The sequence below is a fragment of the Lactuca virosa genome, chromosome 4 (assembly GCF_052849685.1).
Source record: "Lactuca virosa cultivar CGN04683 chromosome 4, Lactuca_virosa_CGN04683_v6, whole genome shotgun sequence".
Lineage (NCBI taxonomy): Eukaryota > Viridiplantae > Streptophyta > Magnoliopsida > Asterales > Asteraceae > Lactuca > Lactuca virosa.
The window spans coordinates 344,894,843-344,903,243 of NC_136429.1; positions in this window are offsets into that span (position 1 = coordinate 344,894,843).

An 8,401-nucleotide genomic window follows, 5' to 3' on the forward strand; every position below is an offset into this window, starting at 1 on the left:
TTTGGGACTTGGGGTATGCTTTTAAGTGTTACTAAGCTAGGGTTACATTCATGCAAACCCTAATGCTCTATGACCTTTCACATTCTTATGCTCCATGGGTTAAACCTCCATGGACTTTTCATGGATTATCTCATTGGTTTAGCCCATCTAAACAATCATGGATCATTGGCCCACACTATAAGAATCATTGATTTACAATCAATCCCCATATATTTAATTAGTCTCTTTTTTTATCACAAAATTAATTCCAAATTAATTCTTGATCAATACTAATTAAATAATATCATTTCATATTAATATATTATACTTGTAATATATTAATAAATCATAAATAACCTTATTCTCAAAAGTCCATCCTATCAAATTGCACTGATGAAGGCAACCCAAAAGGACCATGCTACTATCGGGTGAAGTACATCCCAGTTATAGTTATGGGCTTAGACACTAAATCCAACAGTAACACCCTATTATCACTTTACAACATAATTTAGAATCAACGTCTATTTACGAAATTCATAGTGTAATACATTTTGTTTTAGAATATGTGTTCTATATGGAGGTTGTAATAGACGAAAATACAAATCGGTGACTTTAAAGAATGCCAAAATCTGACATCATATGAGTTAATTATGAGTTTTTGAAGTTTCATGTTACAACACATTTCGCCAATATTTGTTGTAAAATACAAAATGAAAATATATTACTTGTTAACCGAAGTAACATAAATGAGGGTTGATGTCTATGTAATTACTAAACCGTAGATACAAATAACATCGAGAACAGAACTCGTATGAAGAAGCTATGAATTTCGCAAGGTCATTCATGATATAATCTTTATAAAATATATAATGAAGATAGACAACAAATTAGCTGTTAAGATCTGAAAAAAAGTTGTAGTACATGGAATTACAAAACGGTTGATTTACTGAACGTCCAAAACGGAGCTCGTATGCGAAAGTTACGATTTATCGAAGAAGAAGAAAAATTGTGCGAGGGGTGACATGGCACCAAAACAATACGCCACATGACACCTAGTGACCCAAGCCTTGCACTAACCACCAGCACATGTGGCAGCACAGAAGACCATTACTAATGTACAGTGCACCTCCCGAGAAGTCATATAAATAGAAGGCTAACCCTCTCATTTCTTACACCATTCTCTCTCACCATCAAGCATTTCAGTCCCTCATGATTTGAATTCTTATTCTATAGTTTCAGTAGTATCAGTAGCGAAGCGTTAGAGTTTTTGGAAGGATATAAGATGTAAGCATCGATGTTCTGATCGCGAATATTATGAATCTATGTATTAGATTTATCATTAATCGCAATTATTATACTAATTGGTCTATTTACGGGTGCGGTGTCTCGGATAGACACGTTGGCAAGGTTTTTGGGATTTGGTGAAGGATCTAGTTATTAGTTATCAGATTACCACAAATATTGATCAGTTGTAGTATTATAGGTTAATACTTGTTAGGCGTGTTGCTCGCCAGTTGGATTGTTGGGTAGATGGCTGATAGTCATCTGTGTATTGTCACACCCCAAAACCGGAACGACGGAAACATTCTGGGGCGGAGGACGTCATGTTTAGTATCACATGACATGCATCATAGTAAGCAAAGTAATAAACAACCATTTCATTAGATAGAAAGTGTTTACAAAGTATGTGATTCACATAATATAGAATACACAGCAAATAACAAAAAGACATGAAGCTATACTGCTCCATCTTCTGAATCCCAGTGCGTGAACCTATCTACTGGTCTCCTAAGAATACAAGTTATTTTGAAAGCGTAGATCAGCATTTAAGCTGGTGAGTTCATAAGATTTTAGTGATGTAGTAAGTAGTAAGAAAGCTTGTAGAAAGTTGTAGTAAGTTGTAGTAAGTTCTTGTTTTAGAAAAGTTTGTATGTTCCTCTAGAAAATCCTATATTTCCTGCTTTGATGAAAGATAAGTAAAAATGACTCTACAGTCCTTTCTATGAGTATTAAATGGATACAAGTTATATAAAACCCAGAGTAAACAAACAATCGGTTGTGTGTATCTGCCCTAAGCCCACAACCAAACAAGGAACAGGAAATGAGGCGGAAGACACACATCCCATTGTTTGTTAGATCGTCGTTGTATATAACCCCTGCGTATTCACTCCGTACTCACGGAGTTAACTGTAATAGTTCCTTTGTATTTGATGAAAAGATCCTTTAAGAAAACCCTTATTTATTATAATAAAATGATAACCACAGTAGTTCCTTCTATAATCACTTAGTTTATACTAGTTATATATAATCTAATATCGAACAAATAGTTAATTGTGTGAATCTGCCCTAAACCCACAACCAAACAAGGAACAGGGAATGAGGCGGAAGGCACACATCAAACTACCTATCGGATATTAATTATATATAACCCTGATGTATAAACTAAGGTATTATAGAATTAACTACCTAAGGTCCTTTAAGTTTTACTGGTTTAATAAAATGGATTAAACCCTTTACTGGTTAAGTTTCTAGTTTTGTATTCCAAAAGTTCTTCATTTGAAAAGTATGTTTTGTACCAGAAAACGGTGCATTGAATTAGTGTCTTATGACCTGACCCATACATGGTACCCCTTATAATTACTTGGTGTATACGGAACACATATATAGATAAGCTCGGATAGATAGTAGGCTGGGTGTATCTGCTCTAAGCCCACAACCAAACAAGGAACAGGAAATGAAGCGGAAAGCAGACATCCTACTACCTGTCGGACCCGATTAATATATATCCCTGAATGCATACACTAAGGAATCATAAAGTTAGCATTATAGATCCCTTTATACTGAATGTACTACACTCGACTGTTTTGTGTGTCGTTTGTAAAATGTAAGTTTTCCCTAGTTTATAAATATCTTGACTCGAAAATAGTTTGCATTAACTTTCAAGTGGAACTGTCACAAAATGAAAGTAATGAGAAATTATAAGTACACAGTTGTCTTTTGAATTGACATCCTGTAGTACTAATTACCTTAAAACATGTTTGTTTTAGTAAGGTCATAATGTGAAGGCTAGTACCCATACTATATGCTCTCCCTGTCAAGAGATTCTGGGAACCAAACACGACTGCAGCAAATAATTGCTATCCGTGTAATTCACATTAAAGTTATATGATCATGTATACCCAATTTAACTATCACCTTTTGTTAAGAACAATGAGTTGGTGATTCATTGGTATAATTAGATCTTGCAGTTGTTCTATGCTATAGCATCTTAGTATGTTCGTTCTGTTATAGTGTATAGTGTATAGTGTATAGTATGTCTCTCTGATGTATTGTATCTACCTCCTTGTTTCTCTTTATGTTATCGTGTATTGTATCTACCTCCCTGTTTCTCTTTATGTTATCGTGTATTGTATCTACCCCCTGTTTCTCTTTATGTTATAGTGTATTGTATCTAGTATGAACTGAACCTCTAAACTACACTCCTTATAGTTTACTAGTATTTTACTTGAATTGTTATTGAAAAGACTCATTTTACTACTAAGTTATGCTTGTACTTTAAAAATGGAGTTTTGTTAAACTATAAAGTAACATAACTTTAAAATAGTTTTTGAAATGTTTTGATTACTTATAAATGACATAAGCAATCCTTTAAAAATGTTTATAACAAACAATTACACAATTATCATTGTGTTCAACTTGTATCCCCCCCCCCCTTAAAAGCATTTAAAACAGTTTAAAAGATTGATTACGGGGTATGAACTCACCTTATGTGGGTGATTCAAACGAATATGCGCGTAAGGATGAGAAGTTCCATGAATGAAGTCCCGAGACACAAACGAGTCCTAAATGACATATATGGCATATATAGAGTGTTCAGAAGCAAACACATGCAAGGAAATACCTTTAGGGACTAGGAAACACTTGGACCAAGTGTTAGAATCAAATGTGATTCATCTAAGGGGAGTGTACGGCCACAAAGAGGAGTTTACGGCCAAAATGGCATGACCAAGGGAGTTCACGGCCATGAGTTTACGGCCAACATGAGTTTACGGCCGTAAACTCATGCTACTTTCTGCATATGGGTGTTTTGAAGGGCTTTCAAGCATTGAGGAGGGGTTCTAGCTTCCTGCCCATGCCTTAGGAAGTGTTTAAGGTCCAAATGCACTAGAAACTAGGGTTTACGGCCAAGGGAGATGCTCTTGGCGGTAAACACCTCATGTTCTTGGGAAAAGCTTGATTTCAAGGTGCTAAGCTTGAGTCTTAACTAGATAATAAGTATAGGGGAAAGAATAATCACATTTGGGAGGCTTTATGGAGTTCACGGCCACCAAGAACAAGTGTGTGTTCTTGGCGAAAGATGAAGATCTAGACTCAAAGTTGAAATCCATGGATGAAATCAATGGTGATTCATGGATAAGAGAAGTATAAACACATAGATGGAAGGAATCACTTACATTTTGAGGGTTTTGAAGCAAGATCCTATGACACTTGAGAGAGTTTTCGAGTTCCAAACCTTGGAAATGGAAAAAGTGAAGAAAATGGCCCAAGCTTCATACATATAGGTTGGAGTTTACAGCCACTATGAGTTTATGGCCGTAAACTCATGGGTCCTGGCCGTAAACTCCTCATTTGAGGGTTTATGGCTTGCTTGATGGTTTGGAACTTTAGTTGACCCATTCTTACACTTAATCCTTAAGTGTACTTGGTTAAAACTGCTGGATTAATGTCTAAGTCCATAACTATAATTGGTAAGACTTGACCCGACCCGGTATGGTCCATTTGGGTTGCATGGCATCGGGACAATTGGATAGACAAAAAGAGGAAAAAGGATACTAGTGATTTATATTAATATATTATAAGTTCTAATATATTAATATATAATCATATTATTTAATTAGTATTGATCAAGAATTAATTTATAATTAATTAAGTGATCAAAAGGAACTAATTAAATATGGACTCTAAGATATATGTGTGTGATGGGCCAAGTTCATTTAGGTTGGGCTAAGCTTTCATGGATAGTCCATGGAGTGTTTAACCCATGGATCATATGAAATGAAAGGTCATGGGTATTAGGGTTTAACCCTAATCTCCACACTATATAAAGATGTCCTTGGTTGGTGAAATGGGCACTAGTGTGTGTACACAAAAGGGCAAGGCCGATTTCACTAGAGAGAACCAAAGTATCCTTATTCTCAAGGTTATTCCAAGAGTTCATGGTGTTGTGTGAACCATTTGAGGTGTCACACTTGGGGCACTAGGCACTCAAGCTTCATGAAGACAAGTTACATAAAAAAAAGGTATGTATTCTATCTATTTTATTACCCAAGTATATGATATTTGTATGCTAGTATAGGGTAATATCTTGGCTTCATATTTTCATGTATAATAGAGAAAACATAGATCCAAGGTATTTAGGGTTGTATGCGCACCATAGGATGTTGTAGTATACTAAAACCCAACAGTGGTATCAGAGCCATGGGTTGTTTTCTGTTATATTGATGCAAATGTTTTATTTTCAAAGTTGAAAAAAAGGAAAAAAAACATGACGTTTGTCAAATTTTAAGATAATTACTTGTTTTTGTGAAAAACTAATTATTTGTAAAATTTGAATCATTTGCTATATGAGTTGAATTAGGTCAAATTTAGTAAAAGATAAAATGATATGATTATTTTATTAGTTTTAAAAGTTTGATCTAAATGTTTTAAGGAGTTACAAATTTTGTCATAAAAGTTTGGAGCTCAAAAGTTATCTTTTTTAAAGTTGTGATCTTAAGAGTTTTGAAACTTCCATAAGTTATGGATATGAAAGTTTTTTTTTTAAAAAAAATTGATTTAAAGTTTTTATGAAGTTACAAAATTTGGAGTTAATGTTTTAAAGAATTCCATAACTTGTTCTTAAGTTATGGAACATGAAAAGTTTCATCATAAAACAAGTATTTAACTCCATAAGTTATGGAATCCAAAGGTTTTCAAGAGTTACAAAACTTGCCCTCAAGTTTTGGAATTTGGAAAAAGCTTTTTATGAAAAAAAAAAGAATTGAATTCTAAAACTCTTGGGTTCATAACTTAAACAATTAATTAAATGGTTTTAATTTTGAATTTAATAATTGGAATTATGATGTTTTATTGAATAATTCAATTAACTCTTATGGACTTTATTAATAGATAATTAAAGTGTTTAATTAAAAGAGAATTAATAATTCCATAATGACATGGTTTAAGTTTAATTAAATTAAGAGTATAGTTTAATTCATAGATTAAACCACTAAGTATTTTAAATGTCTAAAATACACCCTTATACTATTATAATATTAAAAGTTTAATATATTATATGTATAAGTTAAAAGTCGGTCTTACTGTTAGTAGGCCTCATTCACGAAGTCGGTCTATAAGGGGGGTATAAGGTTATTGCCTATAAAATGGCAGTTTAATGGGTGTCCACTCTCACCCACCGCTTCCTTGACTGGCGGAGGGTCGTTAACCGAACGGGTAGGACAAGGACTATAATTCTCCCTTCATTAAAATTATGAATGATAAATACTAAGTAACTAAACTTTTTATAAATTCTCAATCTTAGTTACTTAGGAAGATGTGAATAAGGTGTAATCCATGAAATTACACTTTGTACTTTGCTTAAACCGTTAGTGGAGCGTGTGTGGTTAACCGGCACACTAACCTGGATTTAACAAGGTAGGCAAAGGGTAACTTAATATTTATCATAGTATCGGTGGAGCTCGTGTGGTTAACCGGCACATCGATTGAGGGGTAAATATTAAGGGTACCAAGTCTATTTGCATGGTTACTTCACACCTTGTTTTGTGATCCTCGGCATCCCAGTCACAAAACCTGAAGGGAACACTCGAGATTGAAACATGCCATTGAAAAGTTCAACGAATCTCAAAAGATCTAGGAGTTTCAAATCCAATTAAAACTTAATTATATTTCGTTTTTCATGGTGGAAATTGGTAAATCGTCATTTACCTACCTTCAACTATTTTATAACTCGGATTACGGCATCCCTCTTCCAATTATAAATAGGTTGTTGGATCCTAGCCTTAATATTTCATGTTGGGTGTTATACTAAGGACTTTAAATCAACTATCTTGAATATCTCCCAAAAGATGTCTAGCTCAGACATCTATGATCTTCCCAAATCTCTTGGAACTTTACTTCCTCCACCTCCTCCAATTATTCTCCCTAACCCACAAGTTCAAAGGTCACTCAATCCCTATTGGCAAGCAAGGTCTATGTGTGATCGCATCTTGGAGATGAAGTCACATATTGACATGCCGGGAGAGTTGGGTGTCAAAGTCTTAAGAAGGTTGGATGTTCAATCACTTTCTAAGTCACTTAGTGAGTTCCTTTGGGACTACTATGAAACAGACTATGACATGACCCTTAATGATCTTATCTATTTGCTTGGTCAGCAATGATTTGAGGACTAGTAAACCAAATTGATTAGGAGATCAACTTCCCAATGGACATTGACAATGGTAACATTGGATATCTAGAAAAGCCTTCTCATCCCAAAGAAAGGGTTTGACCATAGTCAACTTGGTTGACCAAATGGTAAAGAGAAAGGCTAAGTCTGCGATAGTCCCATGTACCATTCCCAGTGAGTCCATATGTTTCTCTTGCCAAAGTAAGGGGCATTGATTGCGAAGCTGCCTATTTACCTGAAAGATCATAAGGTTGATCAAGTCAAGAAGTTTGACTCTGCTTCAGGTAAAGTTCACTATCTAACTCTGTTAAGTTTCTATTCTGAGATTCTTATTACATGATGTGACTTGGGCACATGTTGATGTTTTAAGAATCAAAGAAAAGTGAAGAAACTTAAAGGAAGTATATGCTGATTCTGATCGCGAAGATGGTTTTCGATCGCATGGTTCGGTGATAAGAATTTTGAGCTGTTGCTTAGGAGTTATGATATATTGCTTAGGAATAGATAACAACAAAATTTTCATATGCATTTGCATTGTAAGAATAAGTTTTTCCGGAAGTTTTAAAATAATAAAAAAAAACAGTTTTGATTTATTTATTTTAAGTATCCTTACAATGGCATTTGTGAAAAATTGTTGTTTACATGTTTTCATTGATAGCAATATTGGAAAATGGATTTGATTCTTTCATTTGTGGTAGTGTCTAAATTTACCAAATAAGGAAAGTTTCTCATCACCCAAGTTTCAATTGGACCGAAACTTGGAATCATGCAAGTTGTATAGTATGATGAATGAGAACTTTCAGCTTTCGAAAATTAAGACTAATTCCTTGTTCACATGTATATGTGAGTCAAGTAAATGACTAAAGGGATCGAGTACACATTCTTGTGCACTGGTCAAGTCTACCACAAAGATCGATAAGACTATTCGTCATGATTTACTAAAGTTTAGTAAATATGGTTATACTTACAGGCTTAAGT